At 35.1% G+C, this 16,749-nt stretch overlaps 2 protein-coding genes across 5 annotated transcripts in view; both read left to right on the forward strand.

Moving 5' to 3' along the window:
* Positions 1-16,749, forward strand: part of PIGX (phosphatidylinositol glycan anchor biosynthesis class X) — an 88,497-nt gene that overhangs the window by 56,757 nt on the left and 14,991 nt on the right. The window lies entirely within an intron of this gene.
* The window catches only part of PAK2 (p21 (RAC1) activated kinase 2), a 167,654-nt gene that overhangs the window by 54,022 nt on the left and 96,883 nt on the right, over positions 1-16,749 (forward strand). The window contains exon 1 of one of the 3 annotated variants that reach the window (XM_037837697.1): positions 145-288. The exons of the other annotated variants lie outside the window; for them this stretch is intronic. The gene's annotated coding sequence lies outside the window, so the exon portion shown is untranslated. Of the gene's footprint in view, positions 1-144; positions 289-16,749 lie in introns of those variants that run through there. 3 annotated transcript variants of the gene reach the window in all.

The following is a 16,749-nucleotide window of genomic DNA, read 5'->3' on the forward strand; positions in this document are numbered from 1 at the left end:
GGTTGTGGCCACGCGCAAGCTGCGGCGGTTGTTCCGCTTCCCCTCCAGCCTGGGCCGTCGCCATTGCCGAAGGCTGCTTGCCCTCCCCTCCGTGGCGCCCGCGGGGCTCTGGCTGCTGCTTGGCCTAGCCGTAGCAGCGGCTGCGCTCCTGCGCGGCTCCTCTTCCTGTTCCACTTCCCCATCCCACCCCTCCCTCCCCTGCGCCGCGCTTTTGCCTGGGCGGCTTTGGAGCCCGCCGGGAGCTCGGACCGAGGCGCCTCGCTGGGGCGGGACCTTTCCTCGCCTAGGGTAAGTGTGCAGACAGGCCGGTCCTGCCGGGCGTAAGCGGTCGCCCTCCTTCCTCCTTCCTTCTCCGTGGCCTGGTCGGCGGGAGCGGTCCCGGAGCAGCCGACCTGCCCCGCGCAGGGCTGGGGAAGCTGCCACCTGCGTGCTTGGAACCGCGGATTTTGGGGCGGTGGCTCATTGTCTGCTCCCTAGGGCTGTTTTCTTCTCTGGCTTTAGCCCGAAATGGGAAGCTTGCTGGACTAATGAGGTCTAACTCTTCCTGGACCCACCCTGCCCTGAAGGGTATCGCGCCACGGTCTCTGCCCTCTCTGGAGCTTCCCTTCTTTCACGTTTCAACCTCTTCCTTTTCTCCGCTTACTCTAACGCTGGATAAAAGTCTCGATTTTTATTCTCGATTTCCCCTCTCTCACTGATTCTCAGCCCCTCCTTGCTATCTCTCTACACCCTAGTTTCATTGCTCGGGAATATTGACTCAAGTTCCTTACTCTTTTAACTCCAATCTGTAATCTCTTTTTCATATTCCACTTTAGTAGAAACTTACAGTTTTCTGAGTTTTTGAGAGCCTCCGCTTAAAAACAGAACTCTTGGATCTTCTCATGATTCTTATTTGATTTTCAGCCAGGAGGCTAATATTTGCTTTTAAAGGTAACTTAGGTTGATTTAGGGTAACTTGACTTTCACCATGTTTGGCTTTCTTTAAAAAATACATATAACGTTGCCACACATTTCTAGGTGGACTCAATCTTTTGATTAATTCTTTAAATATAAAGCCATCCAAGGACTGATGTATGCAAAGTAATTGAGGTTGGCCCATGCTGTATCTTAATTTTAAAGGGAATACTCTCTGGGCAGTGTGAGGATGGTTTATTTCCTTCTTAGTAAATAATGACAACTCTTAATGATATCATTCTATCAGTTCTACTTAACAAGTGATATATACTTTTTTGTGTTCTTTTTTAACCTCTGTAAAAAGATAACATGGTTAGGCCTAAAATTAGACTACGACGAGCTGTGTTTTGGATCAAGGTTGTGCACGTCACGTTTTTTCCCCTGCTGTTTTTGACTCTTCCGCTCTTGTAAGTAGGCAGGATATTGAAATACACAAGAATTTGCTGTGGGGGTTTTGTTTTTATAGCGGTGTCCAAAAGAATAACATTAAATAAAGTTAGATTGGGGTAAATGCTGTGCATAGTAATTTTTAAAACAGGTTAGAGCTTGTCAGCCTTGCCAAAAACTCAGTAACATTTGTAAAGTATACACAGTGATTTTTATTTGTATATATGCACACACATATATGCATATGAAAATATACACATATTTATAACTATAACTATGCCCATATGTGTATATATAATTGAAAGCCTTGTTCCTGTTTTATAACGGTATTAATTGAAGGCAACTCTTTGATCCTTGGCTTTTAAGTCTTTTTAACTATTAATTAGCCAAGAACACTGATTTACATTTACATTCTCATGTTTTTGATCTGTATTATATGTAGCTCTTAAACCCAAGTTCAGATTTTAGTGAAAGGTGTTGACCCAAATTCAGTGTTTGTGTTTTTACTTGAGTCCGTTGCTATCTTTCTCTCCATCAGGGCCTGAAGAAAAAAGGGTTGGTGCTAAACATCAAAGCTTTATCATGCTTAACTTAATGGGAGGCCTTATTGGCCTAAGGCATTAGGGTGTAAAAATATTTGAGTGTGAATTGTGGTCTGTTAGTGTCATCTACTCTGACAGTTCTTTCTGTATACAGATATTTTTATTAAGGAAGACTTTCTGGATATTCTTCTATCCTTAAGGCCTTGACTCTTGGTTTATTCAGAGGGACCTTCTGGACTTTGTGACATTTAATACTAATCTTGCACACCCAAATTCATAAAGTAACAGTAGTCTGTACTTGGGGCATATCTACTAAACAAATGAATAATGTTTTCAGTAGTTCTGTGATCTTTGTGATAGGCATGTTTCCAAGTAGACGTGGTTGATAGTGGTTTATATTTCTTCTCAATTACATTTTTTAAAAAAGGAAAGAACTTGTTCAGATAGCAAAGGATAAAATTTCAGTTAAACTTTTTTAAAAGAAGAGAACTTGCTTAAGTAGGTAAGGATAACATAATTAGGTACTGTTAAAATCTTTCTTGTCTTTAATCTATCAATATTGATTATTCATATATTCTTAGGTTAGAATATAATATTTTTAGCGGCTTTCTGAATTTTCTATTTTAGATTAAAACTTGAAACTGCCATGTTTAGGGATTTTAAAGTTTCAGGGTTCTATCAATTTGTTCGCAGAAGCTCTTTTAGATAAGTTAAAGGGCTAATTCCCTCTTATACTTTGGCAGAAGCAGAAAAGGAAGGACAAAAATCATCCCCCTTTGCCCTCATGAGATAGCAGTTGATCAGAATTGAGTTTCAGTACTTTCTCACTTCTTCAGGATCACTAACCTGGTTTAAAGTAGTCCGTCAGAACATGGATTTCAGGGTTCTAGCTCATTGTCTCTGAGGTACATTAGTACTTATTACATATATCTAGTTATAGCTTAGTGGTTAGAAGCTGCAGACCTGGATTTGAATCCTGGCTCCTGTACTTGACCCTAGGCAAGATAAACTTTTTAAGACCTGTTTTTGTGTGTGTGTGTGTGTAAAATGGGAACAATAATAACAACAATATAAGCCACTCTCATAGGGTTTAAAGGTTCTATTTGTACAGTGTTTAAATGCTTAATAAATACTAGATAATATTCCATTCTAAAGTAGATTTTACATTTAATTATTTCTACAGCAACTTTTGTACTCTCAACTTAGATTTAAACTGCTTTCTGAAAGAGGTTTGAATCACAAAACCAAGTTTGAGACATTAACTGTTAAAGTTTTTTTTTGGAAATAGACGTTTCCTGGATTTAAAAGGTATGCATATTTCTTTTAGAAAATTTGGAAAGCAGTGCAAAGATCAGCTTACTGTCATCTCTCAGACGTTACCATCATAACAGATTAGAATTGTTTTTTCCCCCTTGGTTTTTCAATTAAATTCCAAAAGCGGGATATGCTCATTATAAAAGGTTCAAACAAGTCAGTTATTTAGAGTAAAATGTCAAAGTTACTCTTTCCTTACTTTCTAGTCCCACTTTCTAGAGGTATGCACTATTAACAGTTTTATTATCTTTATGCAATTGGAAACAAGCACCTGTTCTTTGTGTGTGTAATTTTTTTTTGCTGGATTTTTTTAGGAGTAAAAAAATCTGATCATTGTATATAGTTGTACCTCATCTGTAGGTGGTCATTATATTGTTGTAGTTTATTTAGCTATTTGTGGTCATTTATATTATTTCTAATTTTGAACAACTAAAATTGGAACTTTAATTAATTTCCTCTTATGTATATTTGTATGCACATGCATATGTATACAAGTATTTCCACAAAAGGGATTCTTAAGTCCGCATTTAAAGTATTTGATAAATACCAAATTACCATCCTAAAAGGCTGTACCAATCTGTACTTCCAATCTACAATAATGAGAGTACCTGTTTACACTCAGCCTCAACACTATGAGATGTGTATCCTTATTCAATTGTAGAAGCTCTTTTGTTTTTTAATTTAAAAAATTTTTATCATGATGACATATATATATAAAACATAAAATTTGCCATTGTAGCCATATTTAGATGTACTGTTCAGTGGCGTTTATTACTTTTACAATGTTATGCTTCCATCACCACATTCCATTACAAAAACTTCATCACCCAAACAGAAACTCGGTACCTATTAAGAAATAAACCCCCATTCCTTCTCCTAGTCCCTGCTAATCTCTAATCTGCTTTCTGTCTCTATGAGTATAATATACTTACTCTAGTTATTTCATGTAAGTGAAATCAGAAAATATGTGTTGTTTTGTGTCTGGCTTATTTCACTTAGCATGTTTTCAAGGTTTATCTGTGTTGTCACATTTATCAGAACATCATTTCTTTTTACGGTTGAATAGTATGCTATTGTATGGATATACCATACCCATTTTGTTTATCCATTCATGTATTGATGGACATTTAGGTTGTTTCCAGCTCTTGGCTCTGGTGAATAACACTGCTATGAATGTTGGGGTACAAGTTTCTGTTCTCACTTCTTTGGTGTATGTACCTAGTAGTGTGATTCCCAGGTCATATGGTAATTCTGTGTTTAACTTTTTGAGTAACTGCCAAACTGTTTCTTAATGGCTAATGATGTTCAGCATCTTTTCATGAATTGTAGAAGCTCTTTACACATAATAAATATTAATCCTTTGCCTTCTGTTTAAGAAGATCTTCCCCACTTTACCTTCATGAAGATAGTCTTATATATTTTCTTCTGGTACTTTTAATAATTGTTGTGTTTTAATCTTAATCCTTCTGGGATTTTTTTTTGTGCATGGTGAGGGTAAGTAAGAGAGTTTTAAAAATATAAAATAGTTTTGCTACTAAAGTATAGGTATAAAATATTTTAGGAGCTTGAGAGTGGCATGAAAATTAGTAGCAATATAGGGATTGGGAGAGGAAATATTGTAATGATTTTATTGGAAGCATCACATCTGAAAAGGGAAGAAAGTCCCTCTGTCACTTCTACCTCTTGTCATTTGCCTAATTCATCCTCATCCTTAAAAATTCAGTTTTGGAGTATAGCTTTCTTTGGGAATCTTTCCTTACCTCTACTAAGATTTAGATATTCTTCTATATTTTCTGAACATTTTGATCCATAGCCTTTATTTGCAGTATACTGAAAAAATGAGTTGTTTTTCTGGAAATTAAAATTATTTGTCGATTTTTGTCACTTGAAACTAACCAGAGGGATATGTAAAGGAAGAACTCAGTGTTGGTTAAAAGTGACTCGCATGTACACACATGCATACATTGAATTGTTACCACACTACTGAGTTCTTTATCTTTGGATCAAACTGTTATATATTACCTAATAGCTTTTCATGTAAATGTTTACTAGGTTCTCAAAAGATGGAAGGTTTTATTTCAGTTTTGCATTTATTTAAGAACAAAGTACATTTTAAATTTTTAATCATTAAATTTCTATTCCTTTTAATTTTGAGATTATTTGCTATTTTATAGGCTTGTGAATAAGGCAGAATTGTTTACCATAAGCACCTGAGCAATATGAAGTTAATGTTGACAGATGTAATAGTGAGAATATTTCCCAGATTTTTGATAAAGTGTCTGTTGTTAATTCTTACCAAACTTTCTCCACTCTCCTGAGTAAATATTTGAAAAAGAATAAAGTTTTAAAAAATATATCTTTTATCCTATTACCCATCAGTAACTACTTTTGACAGTACATTTTCTCCTTTATGTGTATGTGTATTTATAGTTTACTTTTAAAATTGGAATCATATTCAGTATAATTTGCTATGTTGCTTTGTTACATCATATTAAATCTTGAAAGTTTCCCTGTGCTCTCCTTAAATTCTTTTAAGAAATGATTTTTAATGATTGCCTAACATTCCGTTGTAGGGTTGTGACTTAGTTTAACTGTTTTCCTGTTGCTGAGTGTATAAATTATTTACAGCTTTTTATGTAAATAATGCTGTAGTGAATATCTTTCTGCATGACTCTTTCTGTTCATTCCTGATTATTTCCTTAGAATAGATTCCTACAAGTGGAATTATTGAATCAAAGTATAAGCATTTAAAAGTATTAAATTGCTTTTCAGAAAAGTTTGATGAATATCATTGCTAGCTATGTGAATGCTATTTTATTTCTATCCTCATTGAAATACCAGTTATTCTTAATGAAATACAATTTGCGTATTTGCTAGTGAGATTAAAAATACAATTTAATTTGCATTTATTAGGTTATAACTAAATTATTTTCTGTTTGTGAATTTATTTCTATTATTTCTAATAGGTACACAGAAATAACAAGATTTTTGTGTTCACTATTATTTTTATTCTTTTATCTTACTGGACTTGCATAAAAGTTTATTTACTTTTGTTTTCCAGTTTTGTTGTCTTACCTGAAAATAATTTTAATTTTTGCCCCCTTTCCAATAGTCACAATAATTATTTCATTTTAGTTCTTTTACATTGGCTAGAAACTCCAAACAAGGTTAAATAAAAGAGCTGATAATTGTTTTGGAATATGTCTGGTACTTTTACAGTTAAGGATGATGCCAGCTGTTGGTTTTAGTTAGAAGTCCTTCAGGTTCCTATTTTACAAAAAACAGGAATGGCTTCTTAATTTTCACATGCTTTCATAACGCTTATTTGGGTAATGGTATGGTTTTTCTTCGTTTAACTGTTGATAAGAGTATTACTAGTACATTTGCTAATAATCAAAGGTACCCTAAGGCATGTTTTATGAGAAACCTGAACTCCACTCATATTAGTCAAGTATACAGAATTTACTGAAGAGAGGGAAAAGAATGTCATAGAACTTTAGTTTAATAAGAGTAGACAGGCCATATGTTAACGTCTGTAGCTTTTGGTTTGTTCAGGCGTTCTTACTTATCTATGAGTCAGTTTTGGTAAATTGTGTTTTCCCAGATCATATTTATTTTTTTGGATTTTCAAATTTACTGTTGTATAATTGCATATATTATTTTCTTGTAATTAAAATGTATGCTATTCCACTTCTCTGTTTTTTATTTGTGATTTCATTATTTTTTTACATTTGCCAGATGTTTATTTCTTAGGTTGTTTTAATAACCAGTTTTGAGATTTATTTTTCTACTGCTTTTCTGTTTTCTAATTCACTGATTTCTACTTTTATTTTGCACTTCTTGTTTTCCTTCATTTATTTTGTTATACTTTTTCTAACTTAAATTATTTGTTCATTTTTTTAAGAGTAGAAGCATTAAGGCTCTTAATTTGTCTTTGAGTACAGTTTTGGGTGCACGCTGTAATTTATGTGAGTGATGTTCCCATATTCATTACTTTCCAAATAGTTGGTAGTTATAGTTTTTATATCCTTTTTGATTCAGGAGGTGTTTAGGAAAGTTATATTCATTTCTCTATTGCCTTGTTGTCAGAGCCTATAGTCTTTTAAAATTTCTTTTAAATTTATTGAGGTTTTCTTTTGTTCCCTTAAAGCTTTACAATTCGTCTTGGTAAATGCTCTGTAGAAACTTAAAAAGAACATTTTCTGTTTGCAGGGTACAGAGTTTTATATATACTTGTTTATTAAACTTTATTCAAATTTTCAGTCCTCATTAATTTTTAAATTTTCGTAATTTGTCAAAGACTAAGAAGTAGCATGTTTCTGAGGTTGTTCTCATATCAGAACCTTTATAATTTTGTTTTCTCTGCATGAATACTATCTTCCCTTCATGTCTGAGATCAGTTATCTAAAATAACTTCCCCCTACCTCCTCTCACTAACTTCTTGCCCTTCTATGTGTTTATTTTTCCTTATAGCACTTCCACCTGAAATTATATATTTTTTCATTTACTTGTTTTCTTTACTTCTTTTTTTACTGCTTTATTCCACAAAGCCTAGAACAAGTAGGTCTGCAGAAAGTATGTGATGGTTGAATGAAGGAATAAATGTTTTTTTATTTTTTTTTTATTTCTAAAGATTCTTTATCATGTGTTTTGATGCAGTATTACTTGGTGCATGTGAAAGTTCTTTACTGCTAAAGACCTTCATTATGGATTATAATTCATAAATAAAAGTGATTGTTCTATATAATATTTTAAATCTTGTATTTTACTTGTCTTAAATTGATATTCCTGTCCCTACTTTTTCCTTTGTTCAATAAATTATCATTAAAACTTTTAGTTTCTGTGCCATTTTGTTTTAGTTGTGTCTCTTAAATTGCCTCGTTTATTTTTGTTTTAGTTCAAAATGAATGCTTAAAACATTTACATTTATTGTCATAATGAATATTTTTGAGTTTCTATCATTTTAGTTTGTTTTTAATGATTCATTGCTGCATTTTTCTTTTTTTTTTTTGCTTTATACATTTCACATTTCTAACTTTACATCTTCTTTTAATACTTTTGATAATACATTCAGTGTTCACACAAATTATTTAAACTTTATTTAGATGGTTTCAGTACTCATTGCCAGTTTTCTTAATCTCACATTTGAAATTGATTCATCTCTGTTAACTGGTATACATTTTCAGCTAACTTTTAGTAGGAGTACCTGGAAGGAATGTATTTTTTGAGCCCTTAAATATCTGAGGCTTTAAGATAATTATCTTTATATAGGAACAATACCTTGGCTGGTTATAAACATAAAGTTAATATTGGATCCCTAGTATCTTCAAAAATTCTGTAATACTGTTCTGTATCATCTTGCATTAATCATTTTGTTTCAGACCTTCCCTTTTCTGATTTTCCTGTACTTGGATGCTCATAGGAATTTTCCTTTTTCCTTTCATTCAAAAATTTTGGCAGATCATGTTTTGTTGTACATGTTCACTAGGGTTGCCTGAAACATTAGCTCCTTAAATCTGCATACTTGGTTCTTTTTTTCATTTCCACAAATGTCTTTGGTTATTATTTTTGTTACAATTGTTCTTTTTTTTCCCTTGAAAACACTTGTAATTCTTGAGTTGCCTTGCCATTCTTTCCTCCATGTGAGCTTCTCAAATCTTTGTCTTTCTCATCATCATTTGATTTCCTTTATTACTTCTGATGTCTTTGTTTCTGTTGTGGCAATTTTAGTTTCTTTATATCTTTATAAAACTTCAGGCTCCCTCTTCATCTTAATTTCTTCTCAGTTCTTGATGTTTTCTCTCCACATATTCCTGTTTCCTAGAGTTTACTATTTGTAAGTTAATTCTGTGTCCTTAAGTAATTCATTTTCTAAGTCAAGCTCTGCTTCTCCTTGAAGGGTAATCTTCCCTCTGCCTTGTGCTGCAGTATTTTTTGCAGTGTACCTATGTTGGGTTTTTTTCTGATTATTCATCCTTGAATTGTAACTTTTATATATTATCTGATGGGCCTTTGTCAGAAACTTGACTGGGGTTCTGGGTGAAACTTCTCTCAGGTGTGTTGCTGAAGGATAAATGCATATCTCCTAACCTGATTTCCAGCATTAATAGATGTTCATTTAATATGATAGTTTTGGACTGGGGTGGTGGGCTCTTGCCCTGCCCTGTTTCTGTTTGTTTGACTCTGTACTGATAGATCCGTGAGCATCTCTAGTTTCTAACATGTGCTGCTGTTAGGGCTCTTCCTGTCTCTGGTCAACATGCAGCACTTTGCCTCTGTGACTCCATCTCCTGAAGCCATATACCAACCCAGTTTTTTCTGTCCCTGTACAGCTCTGCCTGAATCTTACGTACACATGGGCACATAGTCAGGCATTTTTTTTTGCTTGTTTTCTGTAATTCGCTTGGTAGTTTTCCAAATGTACATAGAAAGATCAGAGGAGAAAGATGAACTCTGGCTGCCTCAAAAGCCACCTCTTCATAGCAAGGAATGGGTAGCAAGCGGTGGCTGACCAGTTTCTTTCTTTGATTGAGGCACTTTGGGTCTCTAAATAAGGGGTTGGATAATAGAGAGGGACAAGGTATCTTCATTTCTTCTTTTAGGCAGGTAGTTGAACTTTGTTTTGTGAAGCAAATCATGGCTAAAAAAACTCAGTTCATAAGTTTTTTCCTCAGGTAAGATTGAATGACCTTATAGCTAATGGAAATCCTTCAGAGATCTGATATAAATTGTCTTCAAGGGAATTTGGGACCTATTAGAGGTGACTTCTGATTTGATGCCTTTTTTTTTTTTTACTAGAATAAACTGGTTTTAATTTTTTTTAACCTAGATAACCATCTAGATAATCAGATAATCAAGTCTGCTGGTTGACCTTGATCTTTCAGTAAAAGGTCTTGCCTTAGATTTATAAATTACCATTTTAATAGTAGGAAAATGATTATCTCGTTTTAATTTACATTTCTTTGATGATGAAGTTGAACATTTTCACATATTTATTACCTCTGCCCTTATTTCTCGTTTTGAATGGTGGTTTGGGGTTTGTGACCAAACTTAGGGAAAGCTAGACCTCATCCTACTTAACTCATTTTTTCTTAGTGCTTTTTAAACAGTCTTTTTGTTGTTCCTTGCCTGTTCTCTCCCCACTCGTTCCCTACCTTACAGACAGTTTAAAAACATTTTTTGTCTCGTCCCTTTTCTTCCTTCATGCATGGTCATTGTTTCACTTCTTTAGAATAGTGATTGGGTAGAGTCCAAGGGAAAGAAGCAAAAAGAAAGCTCACAATTGGATTACAAAGTAACCAGTAGTTTCTTTACACGCTTTCCTTTATATGGAGAGACCTTCCTCTCTTACCTTGCCTGGCAAATTTCAGCCTTCAAGTCAATTCTGACTTCTTTGCCTAGTTACTCTCATAAGTAGGAGCTCTGGGTCTTTTTCCACATATGGCTCAGCCCTGTTATTTCTGTCTCATTGCAGATTAGTCATCTGTTTCTACTTTTCCCATTGTTTGTGAGCTCAAAACTGAGATCAAATCATAGTTATCTTTGATCTGTAGCATCTGACATATTTTAGGCACTAAATCAATATTTGAATAATGAATGTATTAGAAAAGACTTACTAACAGGTTTTTCACTTCCATATTATTTCCCTGCTTAGTAACTTCTAGTGTGAAAATACAAAAATGGTTCTCTTTAGGAGGTGGAATTATGGGTATTCTGGTTTTTTTCTTTAGACTTTATTCTGGTTTGGGTTTTTGTAAAGAACATGTACTCCTTTTATTATCAGAGTTAAACACACTAATTAAAACCAAACCGCTCAAACTCTCAGGTACTCCCTATTGACCAATATCTGCAACTTTCTGGCCCCACTCAACTTATTCTGTCTTATTTCCATTACTTAGTACCATTTGCCCTCTGGTCTCCGTACTGTCTCATGAGCTAGATCATACTTACTGTTTCTGTGCCTAGAATCCCATCTTCTGGTTAGGAATATGACCTGTTGTAAATTAAGGAATACTTATATTAAGGATTGGGTAGTGAGAATTTAGCCTATTTAATGTCCTGATTTCATCCTGAATATATGGTGGTTAAGATAGGATTCCTGAATCAGTTTTATCAGTTTTGAGGATCAAGATAAATGGAGCATTTAATTGTTTTAGTTTTCTCCAACATATCTTCAAACTTTCCTGGGTCTCCTCTAGCCTACAGAAGAAAAAAACCTTTACTTGACTCTGATGTCATCACAGATAAAATTTTTTCACGTTGATTTTATTCTTTCGCCAAATAATTACTCGTCACCTACTACGGACTAGACACAGTGCTAGGTATTAGTGATTTAGTGACCAACAAAATACCCACTGGACCCATGCTTGTGGAGTTTATAACATGATTAGGGAAGACAGATACTATTAAAGCAAATCTAGCATGATGAATCATCAGACAGAAGGAACTGTGTGGGGTGGAGATGGGAGGGTGTCAGAAAGGGAGGTGGTGAAAAGAAAGTAGGTTGGCCCAATCATCCCAGTTTACCCACTGAAAGTCCTGTGTCCCAGGAACTCCTTCTGTCCTGGGCAAGTGAGATGTTTGGTCACCTAAGAGAATTCTGCCTTGTAGGCAGGTCATGTGTGAAGACCTGAGATGGCTATTAGGGAAACTGAAAAAGAATGATAGAGGGTAAGAATGAAAAGAGGTGAGTCTGGAAAGTTAGACAGGGGCCTGATCATACATGCATTAGAATTTAACTTACGAACCAATGCAGGGATTTAAATGGGAGAATGAAATGAGAAAGTTTATTTTTAAAGATCCCTCTTGCAGTGTGAAGAATAGAGTGAGAGGAACCAAGAGTAGATAAGAAAATAATAAATAACAATGATTAAGTCATAGTCTAGGTGACTTAGAAGTTTAAGGAAGCTGTTTTGGGAGGCATGGATAGTTTTGGGAATTAGGGTATCATGAACAGAGGTATGAAAGCATTGAACAACATTTTTAAAAATTGTTTATTTCCAAGAACTTTTATTTCTGAAAAATTGAAAAACTAAATATTTTTGCCCCTGTGTTTTTCTGTTACTGTGTAGAAACTGTATGAGCAGAATAAGTGACACAGACAACATATTTTTAAAGTGTTGGCTATCAACCTTTAGTTAAGATATGAAGAACAACAGCACAGAATGTGAGAGACATGACCATGAAGCCATGGAATGGATTCTTTTCCTCATCACAGCAAAAATTCTACTGTTAAATGAGTTTGTCACCTTGAAGTAGCCCAGTTGAAAGGCTTTGTGATCATTCCAATGATGCTTTCATTCTTCAAATTATTTTTAGAATTCTTCTCTTGAAATTGCTCTAGGATCCTACATCATATTCTTCAGAGTATCTTCACCAGAGGGAAATCCTCCAACCTTGCCTTTAAACTGACATATAATTCACATATGATAAAATTCACCCCACTGAAGTGTACAGTGTTTTTTAGTATATTCACAAGGTAGTGCAAGTTATCCTCACTAATTCCAAACTTTTGCATCATTCCCCCAAAAAATCCTGTACCCAAGAGCAATCACTCCCAATTTCTCCCAAACTGCCCCCTCTAGCCCTAGGCAACCATTAATCTATTTTCTATTACTATAAATTTCCCTGTTCTGGGCATTTCATATAAATGGAATCATATAGTATGGTAATTTTTCATGACTGATTTCTTTCACTTAGGATGTTTCGAGGTTTGTTCATCTTGTAACATGTATGGATATGCAACATTTTACTTATCCATTCAGTCGTTGGTGGGATTTAAGTTGTTTCCACTTTTTGGGTATTATGAAAATGGTGCTGTGGACATTCATTTACAAGTTTTTGTGTGGATGTATGTTTTCATTCCTCCTGGGTATTTATCTAGGGGTGAATTGCTGGGTAAATGATAACTCTATGTTTTAACGTTTTGAGGAACTGCAAGACTTTTTCAAAGTACCTGCACCATATCACAGTCTCACCAGCAGTGTTTCATGGCTCCAATTTCTCCACATCCTCACCCATACTTATTACCTCTCTTTTGGATTATAGCCCTTGTAGAGGATGTAAAGTGGTATCTCATTGTGTTTTTGTTTTTTATTTTGTGATAACATATATAACAAAATTTTCCATTTTAATAATTTTTAAGTGTACAATTCGGTGGCTTTAATTAGTTTTACAATGTTATGCTACTCTCACCACTATTTTCATCACTTTTTTGTAGTCCCAAACAGAAACTCTGTACCCATTAAGTACTAACTCCCCCTTTCCCCCCATCCCAAACCCATGGTAACCTTTAATCTACTGTCTCTGAATATGCTATGCTAGATATTTTCATGTAAGGGAAATCATACAGTATTTGTCCTTTTGTGTCTGATGTCTTTCACTTAGCATAATGTTTGTGAGGTTCATCCAAGTTGTAACATGTATCAGAACTTCATTCCTTTTTATGGCTGAATAGCATTTTTTTGTATGGAACACTATGTTTTGTTTGTCCATTCATTGGTTGTTGGACATTTGAGTCGTTTTGACTATTGTGAATAATGCTGCTGTGAACATTGATGAGGAAATATCTGTTTGAGTTTCTGCTTTCAGTTCTTTGGGGTATGTACCTAGAAATAGAATTGCCAGGTCATATGGTAATTCTGTTTACCTTTCTAAGGAACCATAAAATGGTTTTCTGCAGAGATTACAACATTTCACCTTTCTACCAGCAATGCATGAGCGTTCCAGTTTCTCCAAATCTTTACCAACAATTGTTTATTATCTAGTGGCATGTGAAGTGGTACCTCCTGATAGTTTTGATTTGCATTTCTCTGATGACTAATGATGTTGGATGTTTTTTCATGTGCTTATTAGCCATTTGTGTATATTTGGAGAAATGTCTTTTCAGATTCTTGCAAAAGCATTATTTTGTATGTTGAAAATCAAGTGCTTTAAATCAGTGTTTCTCAGAAGCTTTCTGTTACAGACTGACACTTTTGTAAAATACTGTAAAAGAGAAACAATAAAAAATTTAAAACCAGAGATATTAATATAAGCCCCATTCTTGGGGTTTGTTACTAGATTCAGCAGACATAAATTAATTTGCCAACTTGGTTTAAAAATTTCTAAATGCCTTTTCTCTGTTTTTGTTTTGTTGCATACTGATAATAAACACACTGCGAGTAGTACTACTTTAGATTACTAAAAGGCATTGAAAAGTGGTGCAAATTTTTCCAAGTTTGAACTCAAAGCTTTCTTGACCTTTCTCTCTTCTAGCTATGCTTTCCAGTCCTAATTTGATATTAAGGTAATCCCACATAGAATTAGGTTTATTCAGGCTTGATGTAAACAAGCACTTCATACAGATTTTACATAAGCTGTTTAGTTTCATTTTATTGGGATAAGTTGGAGGGCACTAACACTTCAGGAAAAGATATCAAAGCAGTAAGGGTGGCCTTCTGACCCCTTCCCCAGTTTTCTTATAGAATCTGACCTCAACATTGGTGATGGTATTGAGGGGGAGTGGTGGGATTTCTGCCAAATGTCTGGAAGCCCAGAGTGGAGGTTTATCAGAAAAGTCCCCTATACTTCCATGCGTGTCACCTGGCTCTAACATCCTTGTTCTGGGCATAATTTTCTACCTCATTTTTCACATTTATACAAAAATAGGCATCAATCATTCATGCTCAAATCTATTATGATCCTGTAGCCACGACCAGTCTGTGAACAAGAGCAGAGTTCATCTCTTTTGTCACAAGGTTTTGGAGCACTAAGCATAAAGGCTGGCAAATCTGTCATGCCGAGGAGTAAAACCTGTGCAGTCGGTGTAGTGTGTGCATTCTTATGCTATCCAAATTATTTATGCTGGGTGATGAAGATTCTAAAATAAAGTGAATCATTAAAAAGTGTTTTGTTTGTAGTCTTAACTAATGAAGGTATATAGTGTAGATATGAATGATTATTTAAGTGTGAGTTTAAACATTTGTTGGCACCTCTGTGTGGAAACCATTGTTAGGCTCAGTGTCACATAGATACAGAGAAGTATAAGAAGTGTTCTTGCCAGCCAGGTGATTATAATCTTGCAGAAAGAGAGACAACTTAGAAGCCAGGTGACTAAAGGTCAAAGAAGTGTATAAGTGCCATATTAATGGATTGGACTGTATCTAGGGTTATCAGAAGTTCAGTCACCAACTGCAAATACTGCAGTAACTCAATCCAATTCCATTCTGACTCTTCCCAAAATCGGCCAGACTCCACAGGTTGAGGGAAGTCCCTTACAAGATTGCCCTTCAAGTACCAGTTGCACGTTCGGGGGCTTGGACCACCGTTGTTTCTGACCAACTGGAGGGCGACCCCTGTGCTCTTGGACCTCATGGGGAGCTGGGAGCACTTGGGCCAGAAGTATCAGCCTCTTTATAGGACTCGCCTCTGGCCACCAGGAAAGCCTTGTACTTTGCACTTGATCTGCACTCTCCAGAGATGGTCCTTCTCCCATCCTCCTGCAAATTCACCTTTGGGAAAGGGATTTTCTGTTCTAATCATACTGATGGAATGTGTGTCTTAGAAATCCGTCTCTTCTTTGCCCAGGGATTTTCATATGAAGTTCTGGCAGACACAATCTGGGGAAACAAATTGGAAACAGAGTTTCTCCCTTGTTGGGGTGTAGGGATTAATCCTGCCCCAGATAGCAAAGACTGTAGGATTCTCCTGAAAGACACAGAGACTTTGTAATACTGTTTCACTGTTTCTTGGAGTTTGCAATTTCAAGTTGGGCAGTAATTCTAGAGAATGAAAATAAATTTCTTGGGTGGGAACCCACAACTGGGTTCATATAAATAGGTTATTTAGGGATAGGCCAATTATACTAAATCCAGACTAGTTCCTCTTGACTTGTCAGCCTTTTGACTAAGTTGGTACTGAAGTGCATTGTTTGCTTTTCCTGTTTTTGAGTAATTTAAGGAAAAAATTAAAACCTTAGTATAAGTTTAGTTTTTAATCTTTTTAGATACAATCTTTGACTTTGAAATACCTGACTGAAAAACACATACTCTTCTCTGACAGTGGAATGAGCAACTGTATAGAAACCTGGGAAACTTAAGAGCAGGGCTGTCCAGTAGAACTTGCTGCAGTGATAGGAATGTTCTCTATCTGCGCTGTCAAATACGGAACCCACAAGCAACGTATGACCAGCAAACACTTGACATAAGGCTAGTGCGACTGAGAAGTGGAATTATATTTTTATTTAATTTTAATTTGTTTAAATTTAAACAATCATATGGCTACTCATATTGGACAGGACAGTTTTACAGAATGGTGTGTTTATAGGTAAAGAAGGAAGGCTGTTATAAAGAAGAGAAATAACTTAAAGATAACTTAAAGAGCAAATTCCCATTTAGGCTCGGCCTGCCTACATGATAGGACGTCATATTCTCAAAATATCTTGATTTGATAGAACTTTTTTTCATATCACTGATACAATTACTAAAATTTAATGAATTGAAATACATTTTTTTCTTTTAAAGAATCTTTTTAAAAATGTGTATCCTAAGAATGGATAAATAAGGTGTAAAAT

Source organism: Choloepus didactylus, chromosome 1, assembly GCF_015220235.1.
Source record: "Choloepus didactylus isolate mChoDid1 chromosome 1, mChoDid1.pri, whole genome shotgun sequence".
Lineage (NCBI taxonomy): Eukaryota > Metazoa > Chordata > Mammalia > Pilosa > Megalonychidae > Choloepus > Choloepus didactylus.